We start from the raw sequence: 23860 nt of genomic DNA on the forward strand, positions 1-23860 counted from the left end.
CTGTAGTATCTCTAAGGCCATAATTACTTGGTGGTTTGCATCCCCTCTGGTTCATACACTCTTTTTGCCTCCTCTTCTTCAGTGTTCTCTGAGCCTTGAAGGGAAGTTTTTGATGGACACATTCCATTTAGGACTGAATTCCAAGGTCTCTTACTCTCTGCATAATACTTGGCTCAAGGACTCTGAATTTATTTACATATGCTGCAGGAGCAAGCTTTTTTGATTATGGCCGAGCAAGGCATGGATCTATGAATATAGTAGAATGTCATCAGGGGTCATTTCATTACTACTTTCCTTTACAGCACATTATTTGGTTTTCTATTTCTCTGGCCTATCTAGTCTCAGGTTCTTGGCCGCCTAAGACGTGTTGTATATTGGTTCCATTTCATGGACTGTGCTTTGATTCGATCAGATATTGGTCTGGTACTCCCATAAGCTTGTTGCCGTTATTATACAAACATATCCTGCAGACAGGTCACTTTTGTAGCATGAAGGTTTTGTATATGGTTGGTTTTACCTATCTCTTTTGGTATCATGTAGAATATATCCCAATACCATGAATACTAGTGCATATGAGTGAAGGCTATAGGTCTGTACCAGCTTGACCTCTCTGGGTTCAATGAGTTTTATAAGTATTACCTTCAGTAATAGGGCTTTACTATAAATTTGTGGAGAGTCACCAATAGCCTTGGCAATAGCATATGCTATTTTCCATTTGAATATTAGATTTTTTTGTATTAGGTTTTGTGTAAAAATAAAGTATGAATATCTAAGCCAATATTATCTCATGAAAGTTAATACTTCTCGCATCTCTCAGATGCAAGCTTCTTCTAGTACTTTAATGATATTAATGTCTTCCTGAGAAATTTAATTATACTTTACCCTGACTGTCCAAACATTGGTCTTGCTATTTGCTGTGTTGAGATTTGGGAGATGTACTTCAGCTCCCTAGTCAGACTTCCAGCTACTGATATTATGTGCATATCTAATCCACTTAGTAAATGCTTTATAATTCAACGTAGGAAAAGAAGTATCATTTTGTTTTTAATTTGAAGATAGATATCCATCATATGACATGGAACCAAGTACTGTCAATAATCAAATTTTGGTAACCATCAAGAAAACAAACAACTACAATAAATAGATATTAGGTCTAATCTGAACGATCTTAGAAGTTGATTTATTTCTCTTTACTTTATAGTGGTTTTAATATGCATTTCATTATCTTTTTGTGGAATGTATCTGAATAATATGTGCATAATTGTTATTCTATTTTACCTAGATAGTTGGGAAAGCTCAGTAAATCATTTCTTGCCACCTAGGGTTTTTGCATCTTCCATGTCTTAATACTTGGACTTTATAGAACACTACGTATTTCTAACTCTATGACCTGGAATCATAGCTTCATAATTGATAGATTGTGCTGCTTTTTGAGGGGACCAAGGTTCAGTTTCTAGTATCCACAACACGCTGCTCTTTACAAGACATAATTCCATTCCCTGGGATTCTAATGCCTCTAACATCTGTTGGTATCTACACTCACATGTGTACACACTACACTCATAAACACATAATTAAAAATATACCAAAATCTTTTTGAAAGTATTGACCTGATACGGTTTACCATTTCCTATTTTAATGTTTTATTAACATATATTTTATGTAAAATAATGGATTTCATTATTTTATTTTCATATATATAATTTGATTATATTCATCACATTTCTCTTTCTTGTTTCCATCTCATGCCATATCTTATTTCAACAAAGATTAATATTAGCACTTGAAAGTGAAAATATTTTTCCATCTTTCCTTCCTCCCTTCCTCCCTCCTCCCTTCCTCCCTTCCTCCCTTCCTCCCTTCCTCCCTTCCTCCCTTCCTCCCTCCCTTCTTTAACATGAGGTTTCATGTAACTCAGGATGACTTGGAACTCCTGATCCATTAGACTTCACTTCCGAGTGCTGGGGTTACCAGCGTGTACCACCAACAGGTTTTTCCAGAAGTTGGGGCCTAAAACTAGGGCTTCCTCCATTCTAGACAAACACTATATCAAATAAGAAATATTTTGGCCCAATTTTTCTAATCTTTTAAAAATACTGGTGTTTGTCATTGTTGTTGGTGTTTGCGTATGTTTGTGTGTTTGATTGCATTGTGTGTGTGTATGGGGAATGCACATGGAATAGTATGCTTACAGAGGTCAGAGGGCATCCTTGGGAGTTGTTTCTCTCTTTGCACATTTACATGGGTTTAAGGGTTTAAGCTCAGGTTATCAAACCCTTATCCAATGAGCTGTTTCTCTTCCTTCTTCTTCTCCTTCATAAAAAGTCCTTTTGTTTGACACAGAATTTTATTTCAGAATTGTTCTTTTCCTCAGCATTTGATCTTTTCTAAGATCTAAATTATCAATTAAACACATTGTCTTTAAAGAAATCCTTCTGGCCTTCTGGTCCACTCGACCAACAGGGTTCCTTGCCTGTGGAGTCTCCGGACACCCACAAGGACCCACACAGGATCCCCCATGGGATCTTAAGACCTCTGGTGAGTGGAACACAACTTCTGCCAGGAGGCAAGTTCGAACACCAGATATCTGGGCACCTTCCCGCAAGAGGAGAGCTTGCCTACAGAGAGTACTCTGACCACTGAAACTAAGGAGAGAGCTAATCTCCCATGTCTGCTGATAGAGGCTAACATAATCACCTGGGGAACAAGCTCTAACCAGAGACAACTATAACAACTAGCTCCAGAGATTACCAGATGGCAAAGGGCAAACATAAGAATCTTACTAACAGAAATCAAGATCACTCACCATCATCAGAACACAGCACTCCCACCTCACCTAGTCATGGGCACCCAAACACACGCAAAAAGCAAGACCCGGATTTAAAAGCATATCTCATGATGATGGTAGAGGACATCAGAAGGACTTTAATAACTCACTTAAAGAAATACAGGAGAACACAGCTAAACAGGGAGAAGACCTTAAAGAGGAAACACAAAAATTCCTTAAAGAATTGCATGAAAACATGACCAAACAGGTGATGGAATTGAATAAAACCATCCAAGACATAAAAAGGGAAGTAGACACAATAAAGAAAACCCAAAGTAAGGCAACCCTGGAGATAGAAACCCTAGGAAAGAAATCTGGATCCATAGATGCGAACATCAGCAACAGAATACAAGAGATGGAAGAGAGAATCTCAGGTGCAGAAGATTCCATAGAGAACATCGGCACAACAATCAAAGAAAATACAAAACGCAAAAAAGATCCTAACTCAAAACATCCAGAAAATCCAGGACACAATGAGAAGACCAAACCTAAGGATAATAGAAGTGGATGAGAATGAAGATTTTCAACTTAAAGGGCCAGCAAATATCTTCAACAAAATTATAGAAGAAAACATCCCCAAATCTAAAGAATGACATGCCCATGAACATACAAGAAGCCTACAGAACTCCAAATAGACTGGACCAGAAAAGAAATTCCACCAGACACATAATAATCAGAACAACAAATGTACTAAATAAAGATAGAATATTAAAAGCAGTAAGGGAGAAAGGTCAAGTAACATATAAAGGCAGACATATCAGAATTACACCAGTCTTTTCACCAGAGACTATGAAAGCCAGAAGAGCCTGGACAGATTTTACAGACACTAAGAGAACACAAATGCCAGCCTAGGCTACTATACCCGGCTAAACTCTCAATTACCATAGATGGAGAAACCAAAGTATTCCATGACAAAACCAAATTCACACATTATCTTTCCATGAATCCAGCCCTTAAAAGAATAATGACAGAAAAAATCCAATACAAGGACGGTATCACGCCATAGAAAAAGCAAGAAATTAATCCCTCAACAAACCAAAAAGAAGACAGCCACAAGAACAGAATGCCAACTCTAACAACAAAAATAAAAGGAAGAAACAATTACTTTTCCTTAATATCTCTTAATATCAATGGACTCAATTCCCCAATAAAAAGACATAGACTAACAGACTGGCTACACAAACAGGACCCAACATTCTGCTGCTTACAGGAAACCCATCTAAGGAAAAAAGACAGACACTACCTCAGAGTGAAAGGCTGGAAAACAATTTTCCAAGCAAATGGTCTAAAGAAAGAAGCTGGAGTAGCCATTCTAATATCGAATAAAATCAACTTCCAACCCAAAGTTATCAAAAAAGACAAGGAGGGACACTTCATACTCTTCAAAGGTAAAATCCTCCAAGAGGAACTCTCAATTCTGAATATCTATGCTCCAAATGCAAGGGCAGCCACATTCATTAAAGATACTTTAGTAAAGATCAAAGCACACATTGCACCTCACACAATAATAGTGGGAGACGTCAACACACCCCTTTCATCAATGGACAGATTGTGGAAACAGAAACTAAACAGGGACACAGTGAAACTGACAGAAGTTATGAAACAAATGGACTTAACAGATATCTACAGAACATTTCATCCTAAAACAAAAGGATAAACCTTCTTCTCAGCACCTTACGGGACCTTCTCCAAAATTGACCATATAATTGGTCACAAAACGGGCTTCAACAGATACAAAAATAATGAAATTGTCCCATGCATCCTATCAGACCACCATGGAAAAAGGCTGATCTTCAATAACAACATAAATGATGGAAAGCCAACATTCATGTGGAAAATGAACAACACTCTTCCCAATGATACCTTGGTCAAGGAAGGAATAAAGAAAGAAATTAAAAACATTTTAGAGTTTAATGAAAATGAAGCCACAACATACCCAAACCTATGGGACACAATGAAATCATTTCTAAAGGGAAACTTATAGCTCTGAGTGCCTCCAAAAAGAAACTAGAGAGAGCACACACTAGCAGCTTGACAACACATCTAAAAACCATAGAAAAAAAATGGAAGAAAATTCACCCAAGAGGAGTAGATGGCAGGAAAAAAATCAAACTCAGGGAAAAATCAACCAAGTGGAAACAAGAACTATTCAAAGAATTAACCAAGGAGAAGGTGGTTCTTTGAGAAAATCAACAAGATAGATATACCCTTAGCTAGACTCACTAAAGGGCACAGGGAAAGCATTCTAATTAACAAAACCAGAAATGAAAAGGGAGACATAACAACAGACCCTGAAGAAATCCAAAACACCATCAGATCCTTCTACAAAAGGCTATACTCAACAAAACTGGAAAACCTGGATGAAATGGACAAATTTCTAGACAGATACCAGGTACCAAAGTTAAATCAGGATCAGGTTAATGATCTAAACAGTCCCAAATCCCCTAAAGAAATAGAAGCAGTCATTAATAGTCTCCCAACCAAAAAAAAGCCCAGGACCAGATGGGTTTAGTGCAGAGTTCTATCAGACCTTCAAAGAAGATCTAATTCCAGTTCTCCTCAAACTATTCCACAAAATAGAAGTAGAAGGTACTCTACCCAACTCATTCTATGAAGCCACAATTACTCTGATACCTAAACCACAGAAAGATCCAACAAAGATAGAGAACTTCAGACCAATTTCCCTTATGAATGTCGATGCAAATATACTTAATAAAATTCTCACTAACCGAATCTAAGAACATATTAAAGCAATTATCCATCCTGACCAAGTAGGTTTTGTTCCAGGGATGCAGGGATGGTTTAATATAAGGAAATCCATCAATGTAATCGATTATATAAACAAACTCAAAGACAAAAAACACATGATCATCTCGTTAGATGCGGAAAAAGCATTCAACAAGATCCAACACCCATTCATGATAAAAGTCTTGGAAAGATCAGGAATTCAAGGCCCACACCTAAACATGATAAAAGTAATCTACAGCAAACCAGTAGCCAACATCAAAGTAAATGGTGAAAAGCTGGAAGCAATCCCACTAAAATCAGGGACTATACAAGGCTGCCCACTTTCTCCCTACCTATTCAACATAGTACTTGAAGTCCTAGCCAGAGCAATTCAACAACAAAAGGAGATCAAGGGGATATAAATTGGAAAAGATGAAGTCAAAATATCATTTTTTGCAGATGATATGATAGTATATATAAGTGACCCTAAAAATTCCACCAGAGAACTCCTAAACCTGATAAACAGCTTAGGTGAAGTAGATGGATATAAAATGAACTCAAACAAGTCAATGGCCTTTCTCTACACAAAGAATAAACAGGCTGAGAAAGAAATTAGGGAAACAACACCCTTCTCAATAGTCACAAATAATATAAAATATCTTGGCGTGACTCTAAGGATGAAAGTTCTGTATGATAAGAACTTCAAGTCTCTGAAGAAAGAAATTAAAGAAGATCTCAGAAGATGGAAAGACCTCTCATGCTCATGGATTGCTAGGATCAACATTGTAAAAAATGACTATCTTGCCAAAAGCAATCTACAGATTCAACGCAATCCCCATCAAAATTCCAACTCAATTCTTCAACGAATTAGAAAGAGCAATCTGCATATTCATCTCCTGGGCATATATCCAGAAGATGTCCCTACTGGTAAGAAGGACACATGTTCCACTATGTTCATAGCAGCCTTATTTATAATAGCCAGAAGCTGGAAAGAACCCAGATGCCCCTCAACAGAGGAATGGATACAAAAAATGTCGTGCAATTACACAATGGAATACTACACAGCTATTAAAAGGAATGAATTTATGAAATTCCTTGGCAAATGGTTGGACCTGGAGGGCATCATCCTGAGTGAGGAAACACAATCACAAAAGAACTCAAACGATATGTACTCACTGATATGTGGATATTAGCCCAGAAACTTAGTATACCCGAGATATAAGATACAATTTGCAAAACACATGAAACTGAAGAAGAACGAAGATCAAAGTGTAGACACTTTGCCCCTTCTTAGAACTGGAAACAGTCACCCATGGGAGGAGTTATAGAGACAAAGTTTGGAGCTGAGACAATAGGATGGACCATCTAGAGACTGCCATATCCAGGGATCCATCCCATAATCAGCCTCCAAATGCTGACACCATTGCATACAGTAGTAAGCGTTTGCTGAAAGGACCCTGATATAGCTGTCTCTTGAGAGATTAGGCCGGGGCCTAGGAATTACATAAGTGGATGCTCACAGTCAGCTATTGGATGGATCACAGGGCCCCCAATGGAGGAGCTAGAGAAAATATCCAAGGAGCTAAAGAGATCTGCAATCCTGTAGGTGGAACAACATTATGAACTAACCAGTACCTCGGAGCTCTTGACTCTAGCTGCATATGTATCAGAAGATGGCCTAGTTGGCCATCACTGGAAAGAGAGGCCCATTGGACATGCAAACTTTATATGCCCCAGTACAGGGGAATGCCAGGGAAAAGAAGTGGAAATGGGTAGGTAGTGGAGTGGGCGGGAGCATATGGGGATAGCATTGGAAATGTAATTGAGGAAAATACGTAATAAAAAAAATATTAAAAACAATCCTTTTGTTCGTTTTTTAAACAGAGTCTTACTCTACCGCTCTAGGTTACTACAAATGAGTCTGGCTTTTAATTGACAGCAATTGTCCTGCATGTACCTACTGATGTGTTTCACCATGCTGAACAAAGGAAATCTTTCTAATTGTATTTTATGCTTTATTTATTTTTAAACTTCATTATTTTTGTTTTAATGATTACATAAATATGGATTTGAATCGATCTCTTGTTCATGATTTAAATCCATTCTTCTATAAAATCAACCAGTACATACTCACATGTTCTCTCTAGGCTATGTTAATTTTAATATAGAATTTACTATATTGATTTTAAACATATTGACCTTTTGCCTTTAACATTTTTTAAATTTCTTTTCAATTTGTAACAATCAGGGTTTTGTTTAGTTGATATCTGAGCTAATGCTTGTTTTATGTTTGTTTGTTTTTGTCTTTGTTTTTGTTTTTGTTTTTGATTTTTGATTTTTGTTTTTTTGGGGGTTTTTTTTTTTGTTTGTTTTTTTGAGACAGGGTTTCTCTGTATAGTCCTGGCTGTCCTGGAACTCACTTCGTAGACCAAGTTGGCTCGAACTCTGAAATCTGCCTGCCTCTGCCTCTGCCTCCCGAGTGCTGGGATTAAAGGTGTGTGCCACCACTCCCAGCTTATCTGAGCTAATTCTTTAGTGAGATCTTATATATTATTTAGAGCATTTATGGACATTTATTTTACTCATTTATGGAGAAACATATATATTTAAGTAATGTATTTCCAATACTATCTCTTATTTGAACAAAATGTCACTTCCTGATAAAGGATATTTGTATATGAATATGTACATATCATTGGTACACTTTCCTTTGGTATATATGTTAATATTTACAAGGATTAAGATGTGACTATTCATTGAATTTTCCTCTATTGCTCTTCTTTCATATTTTCTTATTTACAATAAATACATCATAGATATCAATGTCCTAATGATAAAAGGTAAGATTCATTCCTTTAGGAAGGTGTTACTTTTGCCCATTCATTTAGATATGATTATTAATATTAGTCTTCTAGTTATATATTCACTTCAACTGACTTTTATTATAATATATTTATATATACATTTTGCAATGTTTAATATACTTTTATTTTTATATTAGGCACCAAGGTGTTAGATTCTATATTTAAATTTCTAAATATGTTCATCTGACTTTAAAATATTTTCCATTTTTGGTAGACTACTCCTGAGTAGTTCACTTCACATATGCATAATGTGCTTCAGAAACAAAACCCACATTTAACCTCAGATACCTCTACAGACACTGATGCAGGTTAATGTGTAGTTGTCCCTGTTGTTGATTTACATTATCATCATTGTTTCTTTTCTTTCACTTTCATGGCTTGAGTTTCTTCCTCTTGCTTTATCCTTCTTATTCATAGCCAGTTCTATCTCAAATTTTCTACATAGTCCTGGTAAGTCTAAAGGGATTCACGGGCTCTCAGCATAGATGAAGCCTAAGAAAAGGATATTTTCCAAATAGGCTATGCAGACATATTGTCAAGACTATATATGCAGCCTTGGCAGCTTCACTACCTGTGTTAAACTTGTCTAGGGATACAAGGAACTTAAAATATTTTAAACAACTTATTTGGTATATAGATACAGCATCCTTAGATACAGATATTAAAATGGAATTTCCTGTGCATGAAAGGGATTTGTTAGGTATGATCTCGGGCAGAACTTCTTAAGAGTTGGAGGATAAGAAATAGTGATCAAATTATATGTGTCTATTGAGTAGAGTTTTAGTGGAACACCTCAAGAAATTTTGGTCCATATGTATTGATGGATATTCTTACCAAATTTTAGATAGCATAGAATTTTTGTGCCCTTTCCCAGGATATAACTGAATATGTACTTGGCGGTATAATGTTAGTGCTTCTCCTGGAAAGTGTCCCTATATGTTCATAGGTGATCTTCTGAGATATCACTAGAAAATCTAAAAGTAAACCTTGAAGAACACTTATGGTGCTAAGGGAGAGCCAAGTGATCAAAGATAAACACTCTGTGTGCTAGCACACTGAACAAGGGCAAATTAGATGAGGAATGGCATACTAAATAAAAATAAGGATGGAAAGGGAGGCTACAATGAACAAGGGCAAAGATCCCCAGGCATAGCCATCAAGATAACCTCATAATTTTTGCAACTGTGAATGCTATCTTTTCCATGAGTCAATACCTGTATCAGAGACAAATTTCACTGTTAGTTTCATTACTACTTACAGTTCTTAGTGACATTTTTAATTATATTCAAACGGTAAGAAATCTACAAATATGACTGTATCCATAATTTGGAAGGATAAATTTGACTCCATAAATGGACCCAACATTATGTAGAAGGATTACAATTTTTAAAAAATCATATGCTAAAGTAGAATGTCCTGATAATATATTGATGAAATTAGATGAACAAGTAGACTGGCAAGCTTTCTCCACACCCAACCCCCACAGTTTCTCCTCTCTCCTCTCCTCCTAGTCCTTCCTCTGTACCTACCACTGAGACCAACAATTAATAATGGCAAGCTTTTATATGAAAACTGTTCTCCTGCTGGGCATGGTGACACATGCATTTAATCATTGCACATAGGAAACAAGAGGCAGGTAGATTTCTGTGAGTTTAAAGCAACTCTGGTCTGCACAGTGAATTTCAGGCCAGCCAGGATTTCATAGAGACACACCATTTCACAACCCTCATCATCATCACCATCATCACAACAATCAACATTATCATCATCATCAACAACAGCAAACAGCTACTTCCTACCCTTTCTTTCTGAGAATCACTTCTTTCCAGATGATCTCTGCTGCAAGAGTTATGTGACTGGGTTGTAATCACTAGACTGTCCATCCAGTTGATGTATGTAACAACTAGATCCATTTGATTTACAGGATCTTTCTGTAGGGACTGAAAGAATGCTAAGGTACACGTTGATTTTTAATGGTATGCATTCAAGTTAAACCTCCAGCAATACTATGAGTTCTAAAATCACTAAAGAGATAGCAGCCTTTTTCTTGCCTCAAAGTAGATCCTAAGTGCTCAATAAATTAGCATTGTAATAGAAATCAGTGAAGATTTGGGTGTATGATGACTACAGTAGCTATAGTAGTATTGCTTTATTTTTTAAAAATGACAAATATATATACATATGTATTTACACCTAACTTCAGGAACACTTGGTACTAAAATTCATTAAAGCATTCTGAAATGTCTGCATTTAAGTAAACTATATGGCTTTAAAGCTAAGACTAATATTTTTTCTGTCTATCAAACGTTTAATGTTTTGTGTGTGTGCATGTGTGTATGTCTATGTGTGTCTCTGTGTGTGTGGTGTTTGTATTTATGCATGTATCACACATGCACATGTATAAGCATGTGTACCTGTGAATGGAGGCCAAAGGTTGATGTTAATAGTCTGACTTGATCATTCCCAACCTTACGTTCTGAGACAGTAGCTCAGTGATCCCAAATTTCACTTACTGAGTTCACTAGCTCTTCAGTGAGATACAGAGATTCTCTCTCTCTCTCCCTCTCTCTCTCTCTCTCTCTCTCTCTCTCTCTCTCTCTCTCTCTCTCTCTCTCTCTCTCTGCTGTCCCTCTGCAGTATCGCAGCAAGGTTTACAGACATTCCACACACTGAGTGGCTTTTCTGTGGTGTAAGGTTCTAAAGTCAGGTCCTCAGGCTTTTGCAGCAAGCACTTTCCCTACTGAATGATTTCTCTAGCTGAGATTTTTCAGCTCTGCTAAATCATGTATTAAAACTTTCCTTTGCTTTGCATGTTGTGCCCAATGCTTAAAGTAATTACTGACGACCAAGAAGACATGAAGCAATTTTAGAAGATATTGAACAGAGACGTCCTAATGCTGCCTGACATTCTCAGGAGTAATTGCTGTGTTTCATAAAGCAATCTACGTTTGATTTCCTTGCCTGTTACAAAAGCAGATGATTCCCAGCCCCAGTAAGTCCCTGAGCCTTCATTTCTCTGCTCGCAGCTTCCATATTTAAGCTCAAGCTAGCTCCTTGGGGAAAAATCAGAAAAATACCCACTTTGTCAGTTACAAATTTCATTTTACTGAACTCTCCAGGCTCTTTAGGTAACCTTTTCCTTGCATGATAAAGGGCTAATAAAGTCAGCCTGGATGTAATATTTTACATGCTTAATATTCTTCCAACTGAAATTATTCCCTAGAAGGTAGAATCCCCAGAAATGTAATTTCAAACAAGGAAAGTTCACAGATAATTCAATAATATTCATTACTGCAGTATCTGAATTTTTCACAGAAATATTCGTTCTAGACCAGGGAATGGGCTGTAATTCATATCAGTTTTGAGAAAGAGAAGATTCAAAATGAATATCTGGGTTCAGTTTTCTTTTCTTGCTGTCATAGGAATAAAATGTTTGCTTGTCCCGGAAGGTGAAAATGGTTGAGTCCCAGTTCTATTAAGAATAGGACAGTAGCAAAAGTTCTTGATCAGCCTTAATTAAACTATAAAATTCTGCCATTTGTCACTATATAAATATTGCTGGAAATCGAGCAGGCATGAGGGTCAAGTACAACAGTATCTCATCCACATAGAGTATCAGGAAAAAACCTAATCTCATAGAACTTAAGCATCTAGGGGAGGTTTCCCAGGGAGGATATGAGAGTAGGGGCATGGAAATTGTCTGAGTGGGTACTGCATGCTGTACAGCCAGAGAGGCAATATGCTGGTACTATTGTGCATAAGACTATGCATTGACAGTGAATCGACTGTGCGTTTCAAAATGCTTGAGAAAAGCAAAGCAATTTCGGAGTGTTTGCCAGAAAAAGGATTATACATGTTTCAACATGCCACATGATGATCTATATGTTTGAAACATGTAATGCAATCAATATGGATATGTTTTATGTTTTTAACATATTATTAAGAACATAAAGAATCCTTTCTACTATGGAATTTTAGGCAGCATCAGATTTTCTCAACAAAAGTACTGAAGTTAGTTTGAACTTGTCCATGGTAGTTTTTCTCTGAGACATTTTCTACCATGTGGCCATGCTTGGGAGTTCTGATTTTTGGTTTTGTGTTGTTTTATAATATAAACATGTATTTAATATGAAAAAGTGCCAAGATGTTAATATGAGTCATTGCTTCTTGAAATTGAAAATTATTTGGGGAGTAAATAACATAATAATTCCTTCCTTCCTTTCTAGGCTATTGTCTCTGCAGTAACATAATTATGTCCATAATTATTGCTTCTTAGATATCGTGTATGGTATTTTGGAAAGCAAATGCATGTTTTATTTTGAAAGGTCAAAGCATTTATACTCAACATTAATTTTATTTTTTTCTGGTATGGCACAATGAAATCATATCCTCAAACATGTTATACAAGTAGTCTACCACTGAGCTTCACCTAGCCCTGAAGATTTAATAAACATCTATTTAATTTAAGACATTGTAGGAGAACACTTACATTTTAAATATGTCTGACTTTGTTTCTGATATTTAAATATGAATGAGGTGATCTGAATTATTTTCTCAAAGGCCATTATTATAATTCTTTCTTCACTGGAACAATTCTAAAATTTTACATTATTGAGATTTTTTTTTTAATTTATAAAGTAATGACTGGCTGTAGTGCTCTGCCAGGAACTGTGTGAGAATATTCTGAATGTTTTCAAGAGACCTGGCTATAACTATGCACTAATTTACATGCCCCCTGTAGGCAAAATTATTTAAGATGTGTAAAATAAATCAAAGCCCTACCTATAATTATGTTTATTTCATTTGGTGATGGAAGTCAGAGTGTACTTTTGTGAATTTATTCTTAGAAACTTTCAAGATCAACATTAGAAGTTATTAAATTGAGAATGAAAACTTTTCATTGTTCAAATTCAAGCTCCAATTTTTCTCTTCAATAGGATGACACAGATTTCAAAGATAGAAGATATTACTCAATTATCTTTTGATTATAATGACATCATTACAAAGGCAGCTATGGTGTTTGATATAATATTTTAGATACTACAAGAAAATAATAAAAATCTCCCAATCATTTGAGGGAGTTTCATGAAGACTCATTTGCTCTCCTGTCACTGCAAAATTACTTATGCAAAATTCGTATTTGGAAAATGTATAGGGTACTTAAACCTTGAGAGAAGGACAAACACTCTTGTAACTTACGGTACTTGCTGAACTTTGGAGTTGTTTATTATCACTACTAGGAGTAAATAAGAGCACTACTTCAGTTTTTGCACCAAACTTGCAACAAGTATTATTAAATACTGCCCAGGACAATGGATACTGGCTTTGGATAGTTGGGATTTCCAGAGTAGGGCTGTGAATTATATTAGCCGGATGCTTATAAAGACAAAATCCACTAGGTTACAGACTTCTTGCCTTTGTCCAATCAAGTGTAAGCTTGTACTCTAACATTCTTCCTGCCTATGTGTAATCAAGTGCACCTTGTGCAGTTGGGACAGCCAACCTTGTTCACAACAGTGAAAACATGTGGCTTGTTGTCACAGATGAACAACAACTCTCAGCATCCCTGGACGTTTTCTGTGTTTTATAGATCTCTTAAGCCCAATAATTAAAGTTTAAAACATAACAGTTTGTTATGTACTTTATTGAATATTCATGATAGCCCTATGAATTAAAAATTAGTTCTCCTTTAGTGTGAGATCCTGTCTTCACTAGTTACTTTTAAGAAATGCAGAAATAAAGCTTAATTCTATTTGTTTAGTTTCTAGCCTGCCTGCCTCTTTACTTTGTGGCTCTTAAGATTAGTTCAGCTTATGTGATGGTGCACACTTGTGATTCCACCATTTGGGAAGTTGACACGCTAAGACCAAGGAAGCCAGTCTGAGTAAGACTATCCTGAAACAACAAAGAACTAACTCTAAATCTGTATGTTCTACAGGAAAATTTCTCCTGCCTCGGCCACTCTTGAATTGTTTGCTATTAAATGTGTGTTTTGTGTAAGGCAATAAAATCAGAGATGTAAAAACTATCTCAGACAAAATCTATAGGAACATTGACAGATTGAGGCACATACTTGTGTGTGAAGATATTTGGCAACAGGAAACCTCAAAATTGTTTATCTAAAATAAACCAAGTGTTTAGGTTTTGAAATAAAGACAGTTGCCTATACCCAATCAAGACAAGATGTGGCATCTTTGAAATGGTATTTACCCTGGTGATTAACATTTCAAGAGATCATCTTGGTCATAGTGTAAAAACCCATGCCATGAATGCAAAAATTAAGGTCTTCTTAAAGATAGGTTGGCACCTTCTTGTCCCAGGCACCTCTTTACAAAGCAAGAGGCAGCAGTTTTGGGATCACTCAAATGCAGCCTTAGCCCACTCATACACCCCTTTCTGAGTGTTAGCAAAGGCTGTCATCTTACCAGCTCTTTTATGCACAGAGAATCTGTTTGTAATCTTACTGTTGTTTGTGCTATTTAGAGCTATTACTACTTCACAAAGAGTTTCACGACTCTGGCACCAGAGGAGGCAGTAATGACACTGAGAAGCAAAAGTCAGTATTATCATGTATGTAAAGGACACAGAGAAAGCTTTCTATTATAGTATTTGTTTGACTTATCCCTTTATATTATCAATTGAAAATTTTCAATGGAAATAGGATGAATAAAAAGTAATTACTACATTCTACTATGTCTTTGTAAAGAAATCTATAAACAAGACTTAGCTTTTTGTGGAATGTGCTATCATAGGCATTTTTAAAAAGTAGGGTAAGGGAAAAGAAGTATTTCATTTATGTATAAGCATGATTACAGTCTTCAATTAAAAGAAAACAAAATTGGCTAAATTGTAGAAAACTCCTTTTAGTAAAATAAAAACCATTGGTTAGACTAGAGAAGATTCTCCAAGTGCCCTTCTGAAAATTTTGTACTCAGTGGTTATTCCTATTACAGCTGTTAGAATGAGATCAGGCTTTCTAATGAAATCTAAGGCAATCCACTTATATTTTATGTATGTATGTATTATGTATGTATGTATGTATGTATGTATGTATGTACGTATGTATTTTTATTTACTTGTATTTATTAGTCTATGCTCAAAATTTTGGAATTGTAACTCAATATCATTCTTGCTTACTACCTTTTTATATATAATCATAGTATGTCTAACTATGTTTCAAAGTATGCCAGGCTGTTTGAAAGTCATTTCCATTTCTTTGACAGACTAATTGTCTCCTTCCATCTGATGTCTGCTTGCAGAAATTTAAAATTAAGTCCTAGAAAAGTAAACCTGATATATATATATATATGCAAAATATTTGGTATTGGAATATATCAAAAATTTAGTAAAGAACAAATGCCTTAACAAATTATAGCATAACGAAGTTGGCCTTGAACATATCAATTCTAACTGAAATTGATTTCTCTGGATAGACATCAATACAACATTTGTTAGTAGATATGAATGGTGACAAATGTAGCAAGCAATCTTTGTCTGTAGATGTCTCCACTATCATATTTCCCTTGATATCTGATTTTTAGCTATGCTGACTGGAGCTCAAATACATTGCATATGTACTGTTTCTGTTGTGAACTCAAGCAAATTGCCATTTTAACATTTAGTAGGCTATAACATTTCAGATATTCCCATGCCATTGGGAAGAGATTGAGTCCTTAAGCAACTGTTACTTAATAAATAGAGTGATAACGTAACGAAATAGTCTTGGGTATATTTATTTTAGGCCATGAAAATAACAACAGCAGTAACAGCAGTTAGAAAACAGAAGCTCAACTTAGGAAAATGTGTTTTAGATGTTAATAAGCTTTCAGGTTTTGCTAGAACATTCTTACTGAATATATGAAGCTATTATGATGATTCTCTGGAGAATGGTAAAAGCTCTTGTTTACATAACTATTCTCTTATATTCATATTTATTTATTCCTTTATTTATTCAGTAGTAAATGTGAATTAAGCACAAATCTATGGTATCAGTCATAAAAGGTAAACACAGGCTATTGACAATAAATCATTCAAATTGCTTGTGTCTAAATTGGTAGGAATAATATCCAAATCATAGAGGACATGTTTCCAAAATTGCCAGTATCTATGAATTGCTTTTCATTAAATATTTAGTTATGGACATATATTTTCAAGCATTAAAGTATACATTTTTATGAAACATTCACTACCTTTACATACTATGATAGTTTCAATATTGAATGCCCCCAAAAGACCCTAAGTTGAAGCTATGTTTCCAAGATGATGCTATCTACAGTGGTGAAAACATTAAATGAGGCCTGGTGGGAGAACTTAAGGAGAACCCTATTGGTGGGGATTGTAGCATCCTGTTGCTATGCCTTCCTCTCATATGCTTTCTAAATTTGTGATGAGTAGTTCTCTGCCACAGGTCATTTATACTGACTAGTCACAGGCCAAATGTAACATGACACACCTAATTGTAGAGTAGATCATCTGAAACTATGAAAAGAGTAAATATTTTTCTTTATAAAATAGGTGTCTTAGGTATTGTGTGATAGTAATAAAATGCCAACTCTATTTACACAGTCAAAATGAGTGCCACATGATAATAATAATACCCATGATCCAAGTATAAATTTGAAACTTCATGTGTAGTAAACTGTACTGAGATATTTGTTTCCTTACAGTAATATAATAAATATTTTAACACTCATGATAACTGATGGTTCTATTTTCAGAAGACAGTATATATAACTATAAAATCACACATACACATATATAAACACATGCATATGAATATATCTGCACATATAGAATATATATATGTATGCATATGTACCATATATACATATCATAGTGCTAGAGCATTCTGTTATTTTTCATGCTGCTGTGTTGGTTTTTCATCATATGTTCCTTGAAGCCTTATAATCAACTTACTCCATATTCAAATGTATAGGTATGATGTATATGTCTCCTAAATTCACCTAAGTACCCAGCAAACATAGTTTCTGTTAAAGGCCTTACTTCCATATCACTTCTTCAAATTAAAAATCTAAAAAATAAAATGAAGAGTAACTCTGTTTCCAAACCTGGTTGCAATGACTGCTCCAGGGAAATGTCAGGAAGGAGAGAGGCTATAATATGTGTGATTCTCCTGTTATCCACTAAGTCATAAATCTATATAAACTGCCATTTTGGTCCTTGTTTGTACTGCACTGAAAAACTTCAGTAGTTGTATTCATCAATATATTTTATGCTTTCCAATATATTTTGTTTAAGAAAAGGAATTAATAAAATTCTATTGTTCTTGGCGATATCATGAGTTTTGCTGATTTTCTAAGCTTTAGGCTCCTTTTCCCCATTATTTTTTGTGCAGCTGTCACAAAGTTCTTTCATCTAATGGGGTACTACATAAGTCTATTTTATTTTATAAGGGCTAAAACAAAATTTTGGCAACTGTATTTCTTCTTTTCTTGCCTCCTTTTATCTCCCTCAGGAATATTAGAATTATATTTAATTTTTAACTTAGGAGGACTGTATCACCCTGTCTTACAGTGAGTTATACCAAGCATGTCCTTCATGAGTTGCTATATCCATGCTAGATTGCTTGATTCTTACTGTTCTCAGAACTGCTTATACAGCCACACATTTGACCTTGTATTATAAACAATATAATATCCAAGTAACCACTTGGCATGTTTTCTGGTTAGCTTTATGTCCACTCTAGTTAACAAAAACTAGAGCTAACTGAAAGGAAGGAACCTCAACTTAAAAAGTGCTTCCATAAATTCCAGCTATAAGGCAGTTTCTTATTAATGATTAATGGCAGAGGTCCCAGCCCATTATGGGTGGCGCTTTCTGTGGTCTCGTGGTCCTGGGCTCTATAGGACAGCAGACTGAGCAAAGTCATGGGGAGCAAGGCACTAAAAAGCAGACCCACTTATTGCCTATGCAGCAGCTCCTGCCTCCAGGTTTCTATACTGTTGGAATTCTTGTCCTAACTTCATTCAATGAACAGTAATATAGAAGTATAAGTCAAATAAACCCCTTCCTTCATAACTTGCTTTTCGGCCATGGTTTTTCATTATAGCAATGGAAATGCTAAGATATTGCATCTAGATTATTTACTAAAACTAAATCAACCCTGTACTTGGCTTCCTTGACTAGACTGTTAAATATTTCATTTTTTGCATGTCTCCTTTTTGCTTTTGAGTGTGTGTTTGGTCCAGGCCTTGGAGCTGTGCTTCAAGCTGTTTCTTGATTGGTACCAAAATAAAAATCATATCTGTATATTGCAGTATTTCCTGGATGATCTGAAGTTACAAATGCCTTCACTTTTAGCAGAATAATAGGGTTTTTCTTGGGTAGACAGACTTACGTATAAAGAGTGTATATAATTGTTTTAAGCAAATAAATAATATATAAGTTAGTTAAGTTCTTAGGTTTTCTTAGTAAACATGTTTAAGAGAAGGGAAAATAGGACTTATGAATCTAATTGCATGTAATTCGTGCACTGTGACTATCTTCTTATTTATAGTTTAATCTTCCAGCTTTATGCCAGTATGTTCTAGGATCTATGTTGTTGGTTATAGTTCAGCATGTCTTAACGAGCTATCCAAACTGTCTGCATGAAAAGGGAAACCTGCCAGTCAAATCTATTCACCCATCAATTACTTAGCTTTCTGTTAGAAATTTTTCCTTCTAGTAAAACCATAATTTGAAAAGCTAGTTATTCATGAAAACGGATTTATCTGGTAACTCATTAGATGCAGAAGATTTGTGACAACATCTGAAAGAATAAAATCATGAAAAAAATTCTTATTCCTTAGAAAATAAACAAAACTAATGATGTAGCTAAGAATAAATAAATGGAAAGTTTTGGAGAAATTTAATGGCCATTTCCTAAGATTCCTTGACACTGTGGCAGAATCAAAAAGTATTTTAATGAGCCTAAAAGTATGAACTCAATTACATCAATGTTACAAGGGAAAGCCACATCTCAACATATTTACACTTCCTGCCTAAGTCCATGAATCAGTTTATCCTTTCAATGTTTAGAGCAAGCTAGGGAGCTTGTATTTACTTCAAATGTCTCATTAGTCACCCCATTTTATTTTCACTCCTCAAAATTATTTTCAATTGAATAAGGAATGAGATGGGGTGTTTTATATTGATAATGCATGTTGTGTTATATGTGATAGGATGTGTTTAGTTTTGTCAGTGTATCTAACATTTGATGTTTCAGGTGAAACGCTTTGAACTTGTTCACATTAAGTAAGAGGATCCCAAACCCTGCACCCACACACTTCCTCCTTATGACTGAGGCATGTCTTCCTCATGAATTCAGTTTCCTTCCATCTACACCACCTTGCTGAATACGGAGGACACAGGGTTCTAATGTGCTACTGATGGTACAAATTCAGAGGTCGATGAGCTATATTAAAGAGAAATAAAAGAAATTAGGACAGCTATTTTTGAAATTAAGGATTTTCATTTTACTGGTCAAAAATAGGGCAACGATTGAGCTGTTTAATTGAAAGGATAAAATCAAGGGCAGAATTTCTTTTAATCTTATTTTTTCTCTTTTCTGTTTCCTTTGTTTTGCACTGCCATATTCATCACACAAGGTAATCTTTCCAGGATGTCTGTTTTCACAGATGGGCTATGTATTAGTTTAGAGTCCTTTCTGGCACATTCTAGGCCCTATATCTGGTTATTACTAATATTTGTTCTGTTTCAAATATTTATTTTATGTGTGGTTGTGTTATGCTCTTACTTTGATCTGCTGTCTACATAATAAACTAGTAAATAATGTTTATCTTTACTGTCCCATATGATGCTAGTTCTGATATAAAAAGGTAGTCACTTATTAACTGTGTCTGTGTAATAGTGAGAGAACTTTATCAAGCCAACATTCTCTCACATCTTATTGGCTGGTATTAAAGCACTTTCTGTATATAAGCTCACAAAATATTGGGTAAGAGTAAAAAGAACAAATGATTGGCTTAGACTGTCATTCTACTGAAGTATATAGTCATATAATAGCTGAACAACTTAAAAAAAAAACAACACCCCATCAATTCCCCCAGGACCCCCCTTACTTGTGTCATCAAGTTTCTATAGGAGTAATCACATCTTCTCCTACTGAAGCCAGACAATGCAGTCCTCTATTACATATGTGCTGGGGGCCACGGACCAGCCCATGTATGATCTTTGGCTGGTTGCTCAGACTCTGGGAGCTCTGAGAGGTACAGGTTAGTTGATAGGGTGAAGAACTTGGGGGGAGGGGCCAGGAAGTGGGGACAATATTAGGACTGTAAATAAATAAAATAATTTAATAAAAAACTTAAAGGTCCAAATTGGAAGATAGAGGATTGTGGAGTATAGCCCTTCAAGTAGGCAACTATTACCTTTTGTAGATGTAATTTTATGTATTTGTGGAGATTCAGTGGAAACTGGGTCTTTATTTTCCTGAGTATTTACAAAAACAAGGAAACAATATTTGAAAAGTTTTGAGGTTGAAAGGGGAGAATGAATGAAATTTTGCTTTTCCTTCATCATATGATAATCTTCAGTTTTTTAAAAATATTGTGTCTGGTTGTCATTTTATATGAATCCTCAAAATTATTCATGGTAATTTGACAGGGTCCCAAAACTAATTTAAATAATTAAACTGTAGTTCTGAAGATACAGAGAATCAGTGTATGCCATTTACTCTTTATTTTTCCATATTGAGTTCTGACTGTCCTACAGCCTATTATGGCTTCTCCACCTGTCTGTATACAAATGGTATTTTTATATATGAAGACGAGATGAAATATCATGATCTATTTTTTAAAGTGTTTTCCACTGGAGTTGGAGAGATTGCTCAGTGGTTAAAACCATTGACTGCTCTTCTAGAGGACCCAGGTAAAAATCTATTCTTTCAGAAGATAGAAGTGTTATTCCCAGAAACCACGTGGTAGTTCACAGCCACTTGTAATTCTAGTTTCTCAGGATCAAACATTCTTCTCTGGCCTCCACCATCATAGAGTATACATATGTATAGGCATATGTGGGCAAAACACTCACAGGCATAGAATAAAAGTAAATGAACCTAAAACACTTATGAATCTCTTCCAACTAAAAAGTCCTTCATCCTATGAAAAACCTATCCTTGTTCTTTCTTACATCTTTTCCATCATCTCCTTTTCTGATTGGTTTTAAAATTTAAATTGCTTGAATCATTTAAAATAACTATTTAAAACACTATTTATTTAATATATAAGAAGACTGGTGAACAAAAAATAAGAACTGTCCAAAATTATAATAATAGTAATATGTTGAACACAACTACATCTCAAAAATGTTAAGTACCTTACAAAGCCTAGGTATGAAATCAATGCTTACTCTATAGCAGTATTTATATGATAGCCTGAAAAATAAAAGGACAAAATTGTAGTGGCCTAAGTTTAAGCACTTCTTTGAGTTACTGTAAAGAACCACAAAGAAACTTTTTGAATGATAGGACTTTTTGCTCTCTTGATTTTCCTGGTTTTATTGCACATATGTCTGTGTGTATGAATTAATCTGGCCATGTTCATTAAATTTGTGAGTTTTATTTTAACTAATTACACTTCATTATTCACTCTTGGTGTTATATATGATTAAGGACTTCATTTGACTTTATTAAAATATCAGATCTCAAGGTCTCATGATAATGCCTTTTAAATTGTAAAGTTATGGGAGCTGCTCACCAGGTACTGCAGCTGCAGGCTAAGGCTGTCACGTGCTGCATTTAATGAGTGTAGGATCCAGCGTCCTTGATCCATCTCTCTTGTCTGCTGGCACTCACCAGTGCCCATGACAAGCTTTCCTTCCACCCACTGTCGGATGACCTGATTAACTACATCAACAGGCAGATTATAACATGGCAGGCTGAACGCAACTTCTACAATGTTGACATAAGCTATCTGAAGAAGCTGTGTGGTACCATCCTGGGTGGACCCAAGGTGCCAGAAAGGGTTGGGTTCAGTGATGACATCAATCTACCTGAAACTTTTGATACAAAGAAACAGTGGTCCAACTGCTCCATCATCGAACAGATTAGAAACCAGGGGTCCTGCGGCTCTTGTTGGGAATTTGGGGCAGTGGAAGCCATTTCTGACCAAATCTGCCTTCACACCAATGGCCAAGCCAACAATGGAGGTGTCTGCCGAGGACCTGCTTACTCGTTGTGGCATCCAGTGTAGGGACGGCTGTAATGGTGGCTATCCCTCTGGAGCATGGGCTTTTGGATGATAAAAGGCCTGGTTTCTGGCAGAGTCTACATTTCTCATGAAGGTTGCTTAATGGTAAGCATACACCATACACCATCCATCCCTGGGAGCATCAAGTATATGGCTCTCATCTCCTGTGTACTGGAGAAGGAGATACTCCCAGATGCAATAAGAGCTGTGAGGCTGGCTACTTCCCCATCCTATAAAGAAGATAAGCACTATGGGTAAACTTACTACCACGTGTTTGAAAGCGAGAAGGAGAACATGGCAGAAATCTAGAAAAATGGCCCAGTAGAGGGTGCCTTCACTGTGTTTGCTGGCTTTTTGACTTATACATCAGGAGTTTACAAGCATGAAACTGGTGATATGATGGGTGGCCACGCCATCTGCATTCTGGGCTGGGCAGTAGAGAATGGAGTTCCCTTCTGGCTGGCAGCCAGCTCTTGGAACATTGACTGGAGTGATAGTCGCTTCTTTAAAATCCTCAGAGGAGAGAACCACTGTGGGATTGAATCAGAAATTTCCACTGAAATCCCACACACTGACCAGTACTGGGGAAGATTCTAATCTGCTGTGACTTGATTGACCAGTCCTTAGGGACTTTTTCCAAAATTTAGCAACCTAGACAGGGAGTGAGGCAGACGGGAGAGTCTGATTCTTTGAGTTCAACTAACATGGATGAAGCTTTCGGCAAAGGATTTGGAGACTGGACAAGAGCTGCCCGCCATCAGCTCTACCCTCCAAGTGCGCTGTCCTTACCTGGCTCCTTCCTAGCCTATCCCAAGGCTAGGATGCAGATTACAGCCTGCATCCTCGCCTTTCCCTAGACTAGTGCTATTTGTAGTGCCTGCTGCAGTGACTCTGCCTGCCATCCCTCCCACTCTCATCCCAGCATTCGCAGACCCAAGGGCTTTGGCTACAGGATTTCCAAAAGAATGAACACCAACTTTCGACAGATGCCACCTGTCAGCCGCACTTTGAAGCTAGTCACTTCGCGGTCTATGGCAGGCATTGAAGGCCCAATGCAGTACTCTGGAGAAAGCTACCTTTTCTCAAAGCATCTGCATCTATCGACATTAGTAATGTGGTCCTCTTTGGTCTCTGTCCTCAGCTGACCTTTTTTCAATAGGATTTTATGCTTTGCGTACCTCAACCGAGTATGAAGAGCTGTACTGGTTTTAAAGATCGTCTCCTAATTGTATGAC

The 23860-nt window shown here is 36.1% G+C and overlaps 1 pseudogene; it reads left to right on the forward strand.

Annotated features, from left to right (window-relative positions):
• Nucleotides 22145-23419, forward strand: Gm14032 (predicted gene 14032; annotated as a pseudogene).
• Nucleotides 23420-23860: the final 441 nt, after the last annotated feature.

The sequence above is a fragment of the Mus musculus genome, chromosome 2 (genome assembly GCF_000001635.26).
Source record: "Mus musculus strain C57BL/6J chromosome 2, GRCm38.p6 C57BL/6J".
Taxonomy (NCBI): Eukaryota; Metazoa; Chordata; class Mammalia; order Rodentia; family Muridae; genus Mus; species Mus musculus.